The sequence below is a fragment of the Puma concolor genome, chromosome D1, assembly GCF_028749965.1.
Source record: "Puma concolor isolate L17-30 chromosome D1, mPumCon1.1.hap2, whole genome shotgun sequence".
Lineage (NCBI taxonomy): Eukaryota > Metazoa > Chordata > Mammalia > Carnivora > Felidae > Puma > Puma concolor.
The window spans coordinates 502864-511108 of NC_141676.1; the positions used below are offsets into that span (position 1 = coordinate 502864).

The 8245-nt window shown below is 58.9% G+C and overlaps 1 long non-coding RNA gene across 1 annotated transcript; it reads left to right on the forward strand.

Annotated features, from left to right (window-relative positions):
• Window positions 1-4642: 4642 nt before the first annotated feature.
• On the forward strand, window positions 4643-7209 carry LOC147576283 (uncharacterized). The gene is made up of 2 exons (XR_015241402.1): window positions 4643-4946; window positions 6290-7209. It is a non-coding gene; the product is annotated as an uncharacterized LOC147576283 (long non-coding RNA).
• Window positions 7210-8245: the final 1036 nt, after the last annotated feature.

Consider the following 8245-nt stretch of genomic DNA (forward strand, 5'->3'; position numbering starts at 1 on the left):
GGGCACCTGACCACAGACCAGTGCCCACCTGAGCTCACATGGGCCCCACCCTCGGAGGAGGCTTCTGGCGCCCTCTGCTGGCAGCTCTGAGTGCTGTGGTGCTTGGCGTCCAGGGGGCACCCTAGTACCTGGCTGGTTGGGGGGCATCTCCACCCGTGTTTCCCCCAAGCAGCTGGTGGACCAGTCCTGGGGTCTCTATGTGGCGGGCAGGACAACCACAGGGGGCTCGGAGGCAGAGGTTGTACCTGTGGGGTTGGGGGACGGAGAGGGCTGTCGTCGGGTCTGGCGCTGAGCCCGGCCCCGCCCTCAGGCCTCAGAAGCCCCAACTCTCAGCTGGGACAGGCCATGTGGGGCCGGGTCTAGGCAGCAGGGCTGGGTCAGCAGGAGCTGGGACTGCCGGGCCCTCTGGACCACCACCCAGCCTTGACCACTGGGGCCTCCTCACCCCAGGAGAGGAAGGTCCTCCCCCAGACCCGAGGCTGGGAGAGGAAGGTCGATCCTCCCAGGCAGAACCCGGGAGACAGGGAAATAGTACGCAGAAGGAAAAGGGATCAGATGGGGTGTTGGCTCTCCTTCCAGAAACCCACAGCTACCTTCAGTCTGGAGCCACCGGGAGGGATAGGCCTCTGACTGGACGCGCCCCCCCCCCACAGCCCTATTTGCCTGAACCCCTCTTTTGGAGCAGTGGTGGGGACCCTGGCTCCCCCTGCTCCCAGTCCCCCCACTCACCCACCCCCTGCCCCCACCTAGCAGGGTTCTGCCTTCACCAGGATGGTACAGGCTTTGGGGACACTGCCTTCGCGCTGGGGAGCGCAGTGATGGGCCCAGAGTCCCATAGCTATCAGGACAGCTGTGAGGAGTCACTGTGCTCTCTGCTCTGAGGGCACTGCTGTCCAGGGCTCCCAGACTGGGGATGTCCGAGCTCCGCCCTCCCTGGCCCCCTGGTGACCTCAGTGTCTGTGAAGTAGGCAAGGCTGAAGAACAAGGCACAGAGGGGCCAGGCCACTTGCCTAGGGCCCCAGAGCAGGGGAGGAGTCGGACTCCAAGGCGGTTTGGCCTGATTTGTGTCCCTAACCTCTCACCTCCTCGCCTCCCACACCGGACTGGCCAAGCAGGGAAGAGGAGGGTCTGGAGGGGTGGTGGGGACCACAGAGCGTCTGACCATGGGCGGAGCCAGGAGCGGCACACTGGGCAAGGGGGGTGGGCTGCCGTCCGGCATCCGCCCTGTGCCCGGCTACGCTGGAGCGAACGTCTCCTTAGACGACGCCCGTCTCTGTCTCGGGGACAGGCGCGTCTTTGTGGCCCTCCCGCGACCGGTGTGGCTGCCCCCTCCCCCTCCCCGACAGCTGATCTCACATCCCATGGCTGAGCCCGCACGGGGCGGCCAGGGGGTGGGGAGGCTTCCCTGCCATTTAAAAAGAGGCTTTTCGGGGCACCTGGGTGGCGCAGTCGGTTAAGCGTCCGACTTCAGCCAGGTCACGATCTCGCGGTCCGTGAGTTCGAGCCCCGCGTCGGGCTCTGGGCTGATGGCTCAGAGCCTGGAGCCTGCTTCCGATTCTGTGTCTCCCTCTCTCTCTGCCCCTCCCCCGTTCATGCTCTGTCTCTCTCTGTCCCAAAAATAAATAAACGTTGAAAAAAAAAATTAAAAAATAAATAAATAAATAAATAAATAAATAAAAAGAGGCTTTTCCTTTTCCTTCCTGCATGAAGCCCGGCGTCCAGATCTGCACAACACACGTCGAGGCCCCTCCTCTCGCCATGTTGTTTGAAGAGGACCTGTTTTGCGCTGAAACGCGCTCGTTGTGGGTCGAGTGCTGGCTCCCCAAGATACCACCATGTGACTGTGGCTCGATCTCGAGCTACAGGGGCTCGCCTGCCTGTTGACACTTAGCGGGGTCTGAGGGGTGAGCGGGCGAGGTGGGGTACTGTGAGGTTTCAGGGTCTGGATTAAGCCAGGGTTTTTATTTTATTTTACTTTTTTTTATTTTTTTTTTAAATTTTTTTTCAACGTTTTTATTTATTTTTGGGACAGAGAGAGACAGAGCATGAACGGGGGAGGGGCAGAGAGAGAGGGAGACACAGAATCGGAAACAGGCTCCAGGCTCCGAGCCATCAGCCCAGAGCCTGACGCGGGGCTCGAACTCATGGACCGCGAGATCGTGACCTTAAGCCAGGGTTTTTAGACGCTTGACGAGGACTGGGCAAATGCGAGACCTATTCCTTCAGGACTGGCGGGCGCGTAGAGGGTTGGAAGTGACCGGGGGATCCACGCACCTGCTTGAGCCGCGGCTACCTCCGGCCCCGGGGCCACAGCCTCAGGAAACCCCCAAAACAACATCTTCCCAGTGTTTCCTGCCTCGTGCCGCTGACGAGCTGTGTGCTGTGGGTGGTTCGGCGCCTGGTGTATCGGTGCTATTGTTGAAGGAAGGATAAGCGCGTGCCTTTCCATTTTCGTAGTTGTATTTTCTGCTATAGTAAACATCGATAGAGGTAACCTACGTAAACAAAACTTCCCCAGGACCCTCGATAATTTTTGACTGTGTGAAAGGGTCCCGAGGCCCCGGTTTGAGACCATTGACGTGGACTCCACAGGTGCACCCCTGCCGAGAAACAGGAGCCCGCACTCGCGGTGGGAAATGGCCGAGCTGTGCATGGGCAGCTGTGGGGGAGCCGCAAGTTCCCTCCCCCCCCCACCCCGCCACCCCAGAGCAGGTGCTCGAAGTGAGCCTGCGGAGAAAGGCAGAGGGAAGCGGCAAAGGCAGGAAGCTGGCCAATGGCCAAGGTTGACGGGCGCGCGGACGGCCCCCGGGGTCTGCGTGTCCCCCGGAGCGCTCCCCCGGGACCCTCCGTGGCGGGCACACGGGGGAGGGGCGAGGGCCCCCTGCGGGTGTGGGGAGCAGGGGAGCGGCGTGTGGGTGCCACAGCGGAGCCAGGCAGGGGGAGAAACTGAATGCAGGTGCATGTGGGAGAGGGTGCTCAGTGAGGAAATGAGAGGGTGACCGTCACACCGTGCGAACGAAGCACGCGGATGACAAGGGAAGAATCGAGATTCAGAAACGATACACCTCTTGCGAGAAGGCGAGTAAACCGAGTAAGCGTAGGCGCTGGAAGCGCTCCTTAGTGGCAGGAAATGGATCTGAAAGGGAAGCAACGTATAAATTAAAAAGAGCAGGAACAGATTCAGACGACCAAATACTCGCCCTCCCGCCCATGACCTTGAGTCTGGCGGCCCGACCGCCAGAGTAACCGCTGTCCTGACAGGCGTGGGTCCTTCCGACCAGCGCGTTTCCGTCCTCACAACCTGCGTGCGTTGCCCCGAATGCCGTTCGTGGTCGCCGCTCGCGTCTTTGAGCAGGAAGTTTAAAAAGTGCAAGAGAGTTTTTAAGGCAAGCCTCACCTGCCCCAGCCCAGGGTCGCCAACAAGGACAAGCCAGCCGTGGGGAGGCACCCGTGGCTGCAAACAGGGGCCTCCCGCCATGGCCACGAGGGTGGGACAGGGTGCAGTGGCTCCGTCTACACCCGCGGGTGACACAGCCCGGGCAGAGCCACCCAGCTAGGCCGTTCCCAGATTCTTTTTATTTTGTAATTGTGATAAAACACACACAACATAGAAAGTACCGTCTTCACCGACTCTTAAGCATACAGCTCAGGGGCGCTAAGCACCTTCACGCCATTGTGCGCCCATCCCCACCCTCCGTCTCCAGAACTTTCCATCTTCCCAAACGGAAGCTCTGTCCCCGTGAAACACGGACCCCCGGCCTCTCCCCCAGCCCCGGCGCCCACCGTCCACTCTCCGTCTCCGGGAATCTGGAGACTCCAGGGACCTCGTGTGAGTGGATCACACGTGAGCATCACGTTCCCCGGGTCCATCCACGCTCCCCCCAGCGATGCTCCCACACCCAGTGCCTCTCCAGGCTAACCCCAGACCTGAGCTCTAGACCTCTAACCCTCCTGCCGCTCCCCTCCCACCTAAACCAGAGGGTGCCCCTGCCCCCCCACCCTTGACCTGCTCACCACCACCACCCCCCCCACCTTCCAGCACAGCCAGCTCTACCAGCAGAGCTCTGCTTGCGGCCTCACCCACTGTCCCTGCCCCTGGGAAAAGCGATGGCCCCTCCCCCCCCCCCCCCCCCCAGCGTCAGTCTGACATGACACAGGGCCCGGAGAGATCGTGTATTTTTTTTGACATTTATTTATTGATTTTTGAGACAGAGCTGGAGCACCAGCAGGGGAGGGGCAGAGAGAGAGGGAGGCAGAGGATCCGAAGCAGCTCTGAGCTGTCAGCAGAGAGCCCGACGCGGGGCTGGAACCCACAAGCCGGGAGATCATGACCTGAGCCAAAGTCAGACTCTCAACCTACTGAGCCACCCAGGAGCCCCTAGACAGATCCTTTAAAACCTAAGTCCTGGGGCGCCTGACTGGTTCAGTCGGTGGAGCATGTGACTCTTGATCTTGGGGTCGTGAGTTTGAGCCCCATCTGGGGTGTAGAGATTACCTAAATAAATAAAACTCCAAAATAAATAAAAAGATAAAACCCAAGTCCTACCCCATCCCCCCCCCCCCCCCCCCCCGCTGCCAATGCCCCGTGCTCCAAGCCCTCCGGGCTCTGACCCAGGTCCCTGTGGAGGGCGGGATGGTCTGCGATGCCCTGCTTGGCTCTCCTCCAGGCCCTGGAGCCTTTGCTCCGAGGCCAGCTTCTTAGCAAGGCCTCCCCGTTGCCTGTCCCTGCTCTGCACAGACCAATGGCCTCTGCCCTACGGGCTTCCTGGTCCCCACGCCCAGTCGGCCCGCGCGGCAGATCCGCCGTGCTCCCGCTCAGCGCCCAGAGCGAGCTCAGCTCTTGCTGAAAGAGAGGACTCGGGACACTCTGCGTGAGGCGCCGTTTCACACGCACAGAGGCCTATTCTGAAGCCGCCGTGGGCAGCCCGGCCCGCGACTCCTGGTATGTGGTTGCACGTCATTGGCATCCATTCAGCCGCCCCTCTTCTTTCCTGCCACGGGCCCTGGGGCTGTCCTGGTCTGGCCGCAGTCCTGGGGCCCCTCCCACGAATGCCAGGCTGTGTGGGCCGTCCACGGCTTCCAAGGCCTGCGGTGAGGCTGGACCTCCCAGGCCGGCCCCCCGCCCACTGACCCCGCCTGATCTGTCCCCAGGGCTCCGTGCACCAGGCACCTGGGTAGAGGTGCCAGTGAGGCTCCTGGGGGTCCCCTGCAGCCCGAGCGAGACGGCCCTGGGTGTCATCCCTGTCTTCTGCTGCACAGGCCTGCTGGATCAGGGCTTCGGGGTATGCTGGGGAGGGCTGAGCCAGGGCGGGCTGAGGCACAGGGGCCGGGCCCCTGGCCCCCACCCTAGCCCTCCTGGATGGGGCCGGAGCTGGCCAGCAGGCCTCCAGATGTTCCCCCAGGACCCCCAAGCTCCCCTCCTCACCCTCTGCTTCTATAACTCTGAGGCTTTGGCTTCACCCCTTCACCCCCCTCCCCACCTCCGCCAAAACTTACATTTCAAACTCTGGCCCTTTAAGGCTACTGTCTGGGCTTCTGTCAGAACATCCGTGTGGCAATATGGTGACTTATGGGTCCCTCTGGGTTCTAGCCGCCACCCCGCCTTCCTGAAGCACACACACACTGGGATCATGGAGTTGGCAGCAAGGGAGCAAATACGCCTTCACCGCCACTGTCCTTGCTCTTGGCCTCCCGCCAGGGGCACCATTGACTTTTCTGGGGCAGGGATCCAGCCGTCGAGGCCCAGCATCGTCCGCCTTTCCGGGGGGATGGCTGGCCCAGAGAGCGGCCCAACTATCTGTGGGAAGGGAGGCCTGAGGTGCCCCTGGGAAGGCGTCCCCTGATGATTGTAAATGTCGGGTGATGATTCCGGGTTTTTAATTGCAAAGTGGGATGACCATATTGAGGACGAAGGTTTACAGACCTACCTTCCCAAATGCGGGCGTGTGGTGAACACAGCAGCCAGGGGCGAGGCTTCCCGGGCTTCCGGAAGGCTGAGGGACGGGCACAGCCCCTTCCGTGCAAGGCTGGAGGAAACAGTCCCGGCCTTCCCCGAGTCAGTGCGATTAGCAGGTGCAAAGTCCACGGACCCTTCCCTCCTCTGCCCTGGCAGTCAGGCAGCCTCTGAGAGTGACTGAGGGCTAGGCCCCTCGGGGTGTCCTCCTCTCTTGCTGACCCAGCGCCTCGTTCTGCATCTGCAAAAAGGGCCCGTGAGAGCTCCCGCCTCCGGGGAATCGCACCAGGGGTTGGACCCGCACGCACACCCATCTCGTTCTCACCCCGCGGGCAGTAAACCGTGCCCAGCGTCTTGCTGGCCTCGGCCAAGGGAGGGCGAGCACCAGCACAAGGACAGCCAGGGCGAGGTCTCCACAGGCGAACCAGCCGGTCCTTCCCCCGGAGCCGCAGATCGCCTTCGCCCCCCCCCCCCCGCATCCCAGGCCACAACACGGGGCACGGGCCCTACACCGCTGCCCACACTTTACTGACACGGCACGCGTTTTTCTACATCTGCGAGACTGTCCCCTCTAGGCCGTCACATTCAGAACGAGCAGGCAGCTGCCAAACAGGGGCTGTTTGTGATGGTTCGTATTTTGTTTTGTTTTGCTGTAATTGTCTTTTTTTCTTTTTTTTTTTTTTTTTTTTTTTTTTTGGTCTTACTTGATACAGTGAAGTGCACATTTCAGTGTTTTGACAAATGTCTCCACTGAGTGTCCGCTGCCCCTTAAAGATCCAGGGCTGAGGTCCTCAGACGCTCACATGCCGGGAAAGCGTCCTCGCTGCCCCACGGCTCCTGGCTCGGTGGGTCTGGGCGGGGAGAGAACGGACATGTCGAGAGTTCCTGGAACCTGTTGCTACTCACCTGCCCACACTCCTAAGCATCTGGGGCGAGTATTTCTATCGCACCAGAAAGCTCCCCTGTGGCCCTTCTGGTCAGCTCCAGCCTCCCCCGGAGGCAGCCCGCCTGTCCGTGAACTTCACACGCCGGAATCCTTGGCATGCGTCCTTCGGTGTCTGGCTCCTTTCAGGCAGCACAGTGCTCCTGAGCGTGGTGCAGGGGCACTGCCGGGCTCACTAGCCCTTCCTGTCGTCGCAGGGTAGCATTTCCCTGCATGGGGCCACCAGCCTGTCCCCTTCTCCTGCTGATGGATGTTGGGTTGTTTCCAGTTTGGGGCTGGAATAAAACTTCTATGATTATCTGTGTGCAGCTTGTTGAGTGGACGTGTTTTTATCTGAGGAGCAGAAGGGCTGGTTCACGTGGTCAGTAGGTGCTGAATTTCATATGAGAAACCACGAAACTCTTCTCCCAACAGTTCATTCGCACCATGGTACATTCCAGAGTTCCACTCCTCCACGGCCTCCCCCGCGCTGGGGATTGCTGGCCTTTGGGTATTTTTGCCATTTGAGTAAGAGATTGGAGATATTTCCCTATGGTTTTAATTTAATCAGCTTCTTCTGTGGCTTGTCTTTCCTATTTTTGTATTTTCATGATGAGTGGAAGGTTCTTTCAACAAAGATTGACCAAGTAGAGAAAAATGACCCCTGATCTCTACCTCATAACATGCACAAAATCAATCCGAGATTCATCAAAGACTAACACGAAAGCCAGGGGCTCCTGGGTGGCTCATTCAGTTGAGCGTGACTTCAGCTCGGGTCACGATCTTGCAGTTTGCGGGTTCAAGCCCTGTGCTGTTCTCTGCACCGACAGTGTGGAGCCTGCTTGGGATTTTATCTTTCTCCCTCTCTCTCTGCCCTCCCCTGCTCATGCTCTCTCTCTCTCTCTCTCTAAAAATAAATAAACGTAAAAAAAACACAAACTAATATGAAAGTCAAACTAAAACATCTCTAAAAGAAACCATCGGAAAGTGTTTTTGTCACTTGGAAGTAAGCAAAGATATCTTTAGAGAAGATACAGAAAAGCACTTACCATAAAATTAAAAATTGTTATGTTGAATTTCATTAAAATTTAAAATTTCTCATTAAAAATACTGTGAAGAAAATGAAAAGATAAGCCACGGACTTGGAGGAAACACCTACAATACATACACATCTGACAAAAAACTTGGTCCAGAATGAAGAACCACATAGCAATTAAGAGAGAGAGAAGGGCGCCTGGGTGGCTCAGTCGGCTAGGCATCTGACTTCCGCGCTGGTCATGATCTCATGGTTCGTGAGGTCGAGCCCCGTGTCGGGCTCCGTGCTGACAGCTCGGAGCCTGGAACCTGCTTCGGATTCTGTGTCTCCCTCT